Source organism: Plectropomus leopardus, chromosome 4 (assembly GCF_026936395.1).
Source record: "Plectropomus leopardus strain MGB_pleo_1.0 chromosome 4, ASM2693639v1, whole genome shotgun sequence".
Lineage (NCBI taxonomy): Eukaryota > Metazoa > Chordata > Actinopteri > Perciformes > Serranidae > Plectropomus > Plectropomus leopardus.
The window spans coordinates 9,488,757-9,496,681 of NC_142179.1; positions in this window are offsets into that span (position 1 = coordinate 9,488,757).

A 7,925-nucleotide genomic window follows, 5' to 3' on the forward strand; every position below is an offset into this window, starting at 1 on the left:
AAAACAGACTAAAAGCCAAAAAACAACACGTTGGAAGAATGACGAAAAAAAAGCAAGGCTATAGTAAAGGCAAAATGTCAAAATTTGACATATCCTAAAAACAGCTGAAAACCACTTAGTATAGCACGTAGAGGCGTGTTATAGCATACAGTGTTGAAAGAACATCCAAAACAGACTAAAAAGCCACATTACAACACGTTGGAAGAATGACGAAAAAAAAGCAAGGCTATAGTAAGGCAAAATGTCAAAATTTGACATATCCTAAAAACAGCTGAAAACCACTTAGTATAGCACGAGAGGCGTGTTATAGCATACAGTGTTGAAAGAACATCCAAAACAGACTAAAAAGCCAAAAAACAACACGTTGGAAGAATGACGAAAAAAAAGCAAGGCTATAGTAAGGCAAAAATGTCAAAATCGGACATATCCTAAAAGCAGCTGAAAACCACTTAGTATAGCACGTAGAGGCGTGTTATAGCATACAGTGTTGAAAGAACATCCAAAAACAGACTAAAAAGCCAAAAAACAACACGTTGGAAGAATGACGAAAAAAAAAAAAAGAATATAGTAAGGAAAAAATGTCAAAATTTGACATATCCTAAAAACAGCTGAAAACCACTTAGTATAGCACATAGAGGCGTGTTATAGCATACAGTGTTGAAAGAACATCCAAAAACAGACTAAAAGCCAAAAACAACACGTTGGAAGAATGACGAAAAAAAAGCAAGGCTATAGTAAGGCAAAAATGTCAAAATTTGACATATCCTAAAAACAGCTGAAAACCACTTAGTATAGCACGTAGAGGCGTGTTATAGCATACAGTGTTGAAAGAACATCCAAAAACGCCCTAAAAGCCACAAAACAACACGTTGGAAGAATGACGAAAAAAAAGCAAGGCTATAGTAAGGCAAAATGTCAAAATTTGACATATCCTAAAAACAGCTGAAAACCACTTAGTATAGCACGTAGAGGCGTGTTATAGCGTATAATGTTGAAAGAACATCCAAAAACAGACTAAAAAGCCAAAAAACAACACGTTGGAAGAATGACGAAAAAAAGCAAGGCTATAGTAAGGCAAAAATGTCAAAATTTGACATATCCTAAAACAGCTGAAAACCACTTAGTATAGCACGTAGAGGCGTGTTATAGCGTATAATGTTGAAAGAACATCCAAAAACAGACTAAAAAGCCACAAAACAACACGTTGGAAGAATGACGAAAAAAAAAAAGCAAGGCTATAGTAAGGCAAAAATGTCAAAATTTGACATATCCTAAAAACAGCTGAAAACCACTTAGTATAGCACGTAGAGGCATGTTATAGCATACAGTGTTGAAAGAACATCCAAAAACGTCCTAAAAAGCCACAAAACAACACGTTGGAAGAATGACGAAAAAAAAAAAGCAAGGCTATAGTAAGGCAAAAATGTAAAAATTTGAAATATCATAAAACAGCTGAAAACCACTTAGTATAGCACGTAGAGGCGTGTTATAGCATACAGTGTTGAAAGAACATCCAAAAACGCCCTAAAAGCCACAAAACAACACGTTGGAAGAATGACGAAAAAAAAAAGCAAGGCTATAGTAAGGAAAAAATGTCAAAATTTAACATATCCTAAAAACAGCTGAAAACAACTTAGTATAGCACGTAGAGGCGTGTTATAGTGTATAATGTTGAAAGAACATCCAAAACCGGTCTAACAAGCCAACAAACAACACATTGGAAAAATGACAAAAAAAAAGCAAGGCTATAGTAAGGCAAAAATGTCAAAATTTGACATATCCTAAAAACAGCTGAAAACCACTTAGTATAGCACGTAGAGGCGTGTTATAGCGTATAATGTTGAAAGAACATCCAAAAACAGACTAAAAAGCCAAAAAACAACACGTTGGAAGAATGACGAAAAAAAAAAAGCAAGGCTATAGTAAGGCAAAAATGTCAAAATTTGACATATCCTAAAAACAGCTGAAAACCACTTAGTATAGCACGTAGAGGCGTGTTATAGCATACAGTGTTGAAAGAACATCCTAAAACAGACTAAAAGCCAAAAAACAACACGTTGGAAGAATGACGAAAAAAGCAAGGCTATAGTAAGGCAAAATGTCAAAATTTGACATATCCTAAAACAGCTGAAAACCACTTAGTATAGCACGTAGAGGCGTGTTATAGTGTATAATGTTGAAAGAACATCCAAAACGGTCTAAAAAGCCAAAAACAACACGTTGGAAAAATGACAAAAAAAAAAGCAAGGCTATAGTAAGGCAAAATGTCAAAATTTGACATATCCTAAAAACAGCTGAAAACCACTTAGTATAGCACGTAGAGGCGTGTTATAGCGTATAATGTTGAAAGAACATCCAAAAACAGACTAAAAAGCCAAAAAAACAACACGTTGGAAGAATGACGAAAAAAAAAGCAAGGCTATAGTAAGGCAAAAATGTCAAAATTTGACATATCCTAAAAACAGCTGAAAACCACTTAGTATAGCACGTAGAGGCGTGTTATAGTGTATAATGTTGAAAGAACATCCAAAAACGGTCTAAAAAGCCATAAAACAACACGTTGGAAAAATGACAAAAAAAAAAAAGCAAGGCTATAGTAAGGCAAAAATGTCAAAATTTGACATATCCTAAAAACAGCTGAAAACCACTTAGTATAGCACGTAGAGGCGTGTTATAGCGTATAATGTTGAAAGAACATCCAAAAACAGACTAAAAAGCCAAAAAACAACACGTTGGAAGAATGACGAAAAAAAAAGCAAGGCTATAGTAAGGCAAAAATGTCAAAATTTGACATATCCTAAAAACAGCTGAAAACCACTTAGTATAGCACGTAGAGGCGTGTTATAGCATACAGTGTTGAAAGAACATCCAAAAACAGACTAAAAAGCCAAAAACAACACGTTGGAAGAATGACGAAAAAAAAGCAAGGCTATAGTAAGGCAAAAATGTCAAAATTTGACATATCCTAAAAACAGCTGAAAACCACTTAGTATAGCACGTAGAGGCGTGTTATAGCGTATAATGTTGAAAGAACATCCAAAAACAGACTAAAAAGCCAAAAAACAACACGTTGGAAGAATGACGAAAAAAAAAGCAAGGCTATAGTAAGGCAAAAATGTCAAAATTTGACATATCCTAAAAACAGCTGAAAACCACTTAGTATAGCACGTAGAGGCGTGTTATAGCGTATAATGTTGAAAGAACATCCAAAAACAGACTAAAAAGCCAAAAAACAACACGTTGGAAGAATGACGAAAAAAAAAGCAAGGCTATAGTAAGGCAAAAATGTCAAAATTTGACATATCCTAAAAACAGCTGAAAACCACTTAGTATAGCACGTAGAGGCATGTTATAGCATACAGTGTTGAAAGAACATCCAAAAACGTCCTAAAAAGCCACAAAACAACACGTTGGAAGAATGACGAAAAAAAAAAAGCAAGGCTATAGTAAGGCAAAAATGTCAAAATTTGACATATCCTAAAAACAGCTGAAAACCACTTAGTATAGCACGTAGAGGCGTGTTATAGCATACAGTGTTGAAAGAACATCCAAAACGCCCTAAAAGCCACAAAACAACACGTTGGAAGAATGACGAAAAAAAAGCAAGGCTATAGTAAGGCAAAAATGTCAAAATTTGACATATCCTAAAAACAGCTGAAAACCACTTAGTATAGCACGTAGAGGCGTGTTATAGTGTATAATGTTGAAAGAACATCCAAAAACGGTCTAAAAAGCCAAAAAACAACACGTTGGAAAAATGACAAAAAAAAAAAAGCAAGGCTATAGTAAGGCAAAAATGTCAAAATTTGACATATCCTAAAAACAGCTGAAAACCACTTAGTATAGCACGTAGAGGCGTGTTATAGCGTATAATGTTGAAAGAACATCCAAAAACAGACTAAAAAGCCAAAAAACAACACGTTGGAAGAATGACGAAAAAAAGCAAGGCTATAGTAAGGCAAAAATGTCAAAATTTGACATATCCTAAAAACAGCTGAAAACCACTTAGTATAGCACGTAGAGGCGTGTTATAGCATACAGTGTTGAAAGAACATCCAAAAACAGACTAAAAAGCCAAAAAACAACACGTTGGAAGAATGACGAAAAAAAGCAAGGCTATAGTAAGGCAAAATGTCAAAATTTGACATATCCTAAAAACAGCTGAAAACCACTTAGTATAGCACGTAGAGGCGTGTTATAGTGTATAATGTTGAAAGAACATCCAAAAACGGTCTAAAAAGCCAAAAAACAACACGTTGGAAAAATGACAAAAAAAAAAAAGCAAGGCTATAGTAAGGCAAAAATGTCAAAATTTGACATATCCTAAAAACAGCTGAAAACCACTTAGTATAGCACGTAGAGGCGTGTTATAGCGTATAATGTTGAAAGAACATCCAAAAACAGACTAAAAAGCCAAAAAACGACACGTTGGAAGAATGACGAAAAAAAAAGCAAGGCTATAGTAAGGCAAAAATGTCAAAATTTGACATATCCTAAAAACAGCTGAAAACCACTTAGTATAGCACGTAGAGGCGTGTTATAGCATACAGTGTTGAAAGAACATCCAAAAACAGACTAAAAAGCCAAAAAACAACACGTTGGAAGAATGACGAAAAAAAAAAAGCAAGGCTATAGTAAGGCAAAAATGTCAAAATTTGACATATCCTAAAAACAGCTGAAAACCACTTAGTATAGCACATAGAGGCGTGTTATAGCATACAGTGTTGAAAGAACATCCAAAACAGACTAAAAAGCCAAAAACACCACGTTGGAAGAATGACGAAAAAAAAAGCAAGGCTATAGTAAGGCAAAAATGTCAAAATTTGACATATCCTAAAAACAGCTGAAAACCACTTAGTATAGCACGTAGAGGCATGTTATAGCATACAGTGTTGAAAGAACATCCAAAAACAGACTAAAAAGCCAAAAAACAACACGTTGGAAGAATGACGAAAAAAAAAGCAAGGCTATAGTAAGGCAAAAATGTCAAAATTTGACATATCCTAAAAACAGCTGAAAACCACTTAGTATAGCACGTAGAGGCGTGTTATAGCATACAGTGTTGAAAGAACATCCAAAAACGGCCTAAAACGCCACATTACAACACGTTGGAAGAATGACGAAAAAAAAGCAAGGCTATAGTAAGGCAAAAATGTCAAAATTTGACATATCCTAAAAACAGCTGAAAACCACTTAGTATAGCACGTAGAGGCGTGTTATAGCATACAGTGTTGAAAGAACATCCAAAAACGGCCTAAAACGCCACATTACAACACGTTGGAAGAATGACGAAAAAAAAAGCAAGGCTATAGTAAGGCAAAAATGTCAAAATTTGACATATCCTAAAAACAGCTGAAAACCACTTAGTATAGCACGTAGAGGCGTGTTATAGCCTATAATGTTGAAAGAACATCCAAAACGGCCTAAAAGCCAAAAAACAACACGTTGGAAGAATGACGAAAAAAAAAGCAAGGCTATAGTAAGGCAAAAATGTCAAAATTTGACATATCCTAAAAACAGCTGAAAACCACTTAGTATAGCACGTCGAGGCGTGTTATAGCGTATAATGTTGAAAGAACATCCAAAAACAGACTAAAAAGCCAAAAAAAAACACGTGGAAAAAATGACGAAAAAAAAGCAAGGCTATAGTAAGGCAAAAATGTCAAAATTTGACATATCCTAAAAACAGCTGAAAACCACTTAGTATAGCACATAGAGGCGTGTTATAGCATACAGTGTTGAAAGAACATCCAAAAACGGCCTAAAACGCCACATTACAACACGTTGGAAGAATGACGAAAAAAAAAGCAAGGCTATAGTAAGGCAAAAATGTCAAAATTTGACATATCCTAAAAACAGCTGAAAACCACTTAGTATAGCACGTAGAGGCATGTTATAGCGTATAATGTTGAAAGAACATCCAAAAACGGCCTAAAAAGCCAAAAAACAACACGTTGGAAGAATGACGAAAAAAAAAAGCAAGGCTATAGTAAGGCAAAAATGTCAAAATTTGACATATCCTAAAAAAAGATGAAAACCACTTAGTATAGCACATAGAGGCGTGTTATAGCATACAGTGTTGAAAGAACATCCAAAAACAGACTAAAAAGCCAAAAAACAACACGTTGGAAGAATGACGAAAAAAAAAGCAAGGCTATAGTAAGGCAAAAATGTCAAAATTTGACATATCCTAAAAGCCGCTGAAAACCACTTAGTATAGCACGTAGAGGCGTGTTATAGCGTATAATGTTGAAAGAACATCCAAAAACAGACTAAAAAGCCAAAAAACAACACGTTGGAAGAATGACGAAAAAAAAAGCAAGGCTATAGTAAGGCAAAAATGTCAAAATTTGACATATCCTAAAAACAGCTGAAAACCACTTAGTATAGCACGTAGAGGCGTGTTATAGCCTATAATGTTGAAAGAACATCCAAAAACAGACTAAAAAGCCAAAAAACAACACGTTGGAAGAATGATGAAAAAAAAAAAAGCAAGGCTATAGTAAGGCAAAAATGTCAAAATTTGACATATCCTAAAAACAGCTGAAAACCACTTAGTATAGCACGTAGAGGCGTGTTATAGCATACAGTGTTGAAAGAACATCCAAAAACAGACTAAAAAGCCAAAAAACAACACGTTGGAAGAATGACGAAAAAAAAAGCAAGGCAATAGCAATAGTATAGCAATAGTATAGCACGTAGAGGCGTGTTATAGCGTATAAAGTTGAAAGAACATCCAAAAACAGACTAAAAAGTCACAAAACAACATGTTGGAAAAATGACAAAAAAAAAAGCAAGGCTATAGTAAGGCAAACATGTCAAAATTTGACATATCCTAAAAACAGCTGAAAACCACTTAGTATAGCACGTAGAGGCGTGTTACAGAATAAAGATTTGAAAAAACATCCAAAAACGGCCTAAAAAGTCACAAAATAGCATGTTGAAAAAATGACCGAAAAGCAAGGCTATAGTAAGGCAAAAATGTCAACATTTGACATATCCTAAAAATAGTTGAAATTACTTGGAGGCATAACATGGAGGCTGGTTCTTGTATTCAGTGTTTAAAAAAAAAATATATCAAAAAACGACCTAAAAAGCCATAATATACCATGTAGAAATAATGACGAAAAACAAGGGTTTAGTATGGCGATAATGTCACAATCTTACATGTCCAAAAATCTGATGAAAACCACTTTATGTAGGATGTAGAGGCATGTTATAGTATACAATGTTGAAAACATATCCAAAAATGGACCCAAAACCCATGTAATAAAACGCCAAAACACCATAACATGGCATGTCGCAAAAATGTTCCAAAAACGATACTATAGCATGGCAATAAATTTCAAAAATTTGACGTCCCTAAAACAGCTGAAAACTGAATAAAATAGCGTGCCAACACACACCATGGCACGGTATGTTGCAAAACTGCTGAAACCATCATAGTATGACATGTTGAAGAAATGACCCAAAAAACAATACTATAGATTGGCAAAAAATGTCAGAAAATGACATGTCCCAAAAACAGCTGAAAACAGCATCAAATGGCGTGCCAAGACTTGCCATAACATAGAATGTTGCAAAAATGGCCAAAACCAACACAATATAGCACGCCCGAAAAACGACCGGAAAATGCCACACTAGTATGGAGAAAAATGTCAAAATATGACGTTTGTAAAAAATGGCTGAAAAACGACACAGAATAGCATGTCGAGAAATGTTATTGTATAGCATGTTGAAAAAATCAGTCAAAAACATCATGCTAAAGCATTTAGGGAAAAATGCCAAAAATGACATAGTACAATATGACAGAAAAATGTCAAAAAAAGTATTGAAAAAAATATAAAATAGCATGTAGAGTCACGTCATTGTCCAGCACGCTGTGCATGTTGTTTTTTTCTATTCAATGTTGTTTGTCCTGTGAT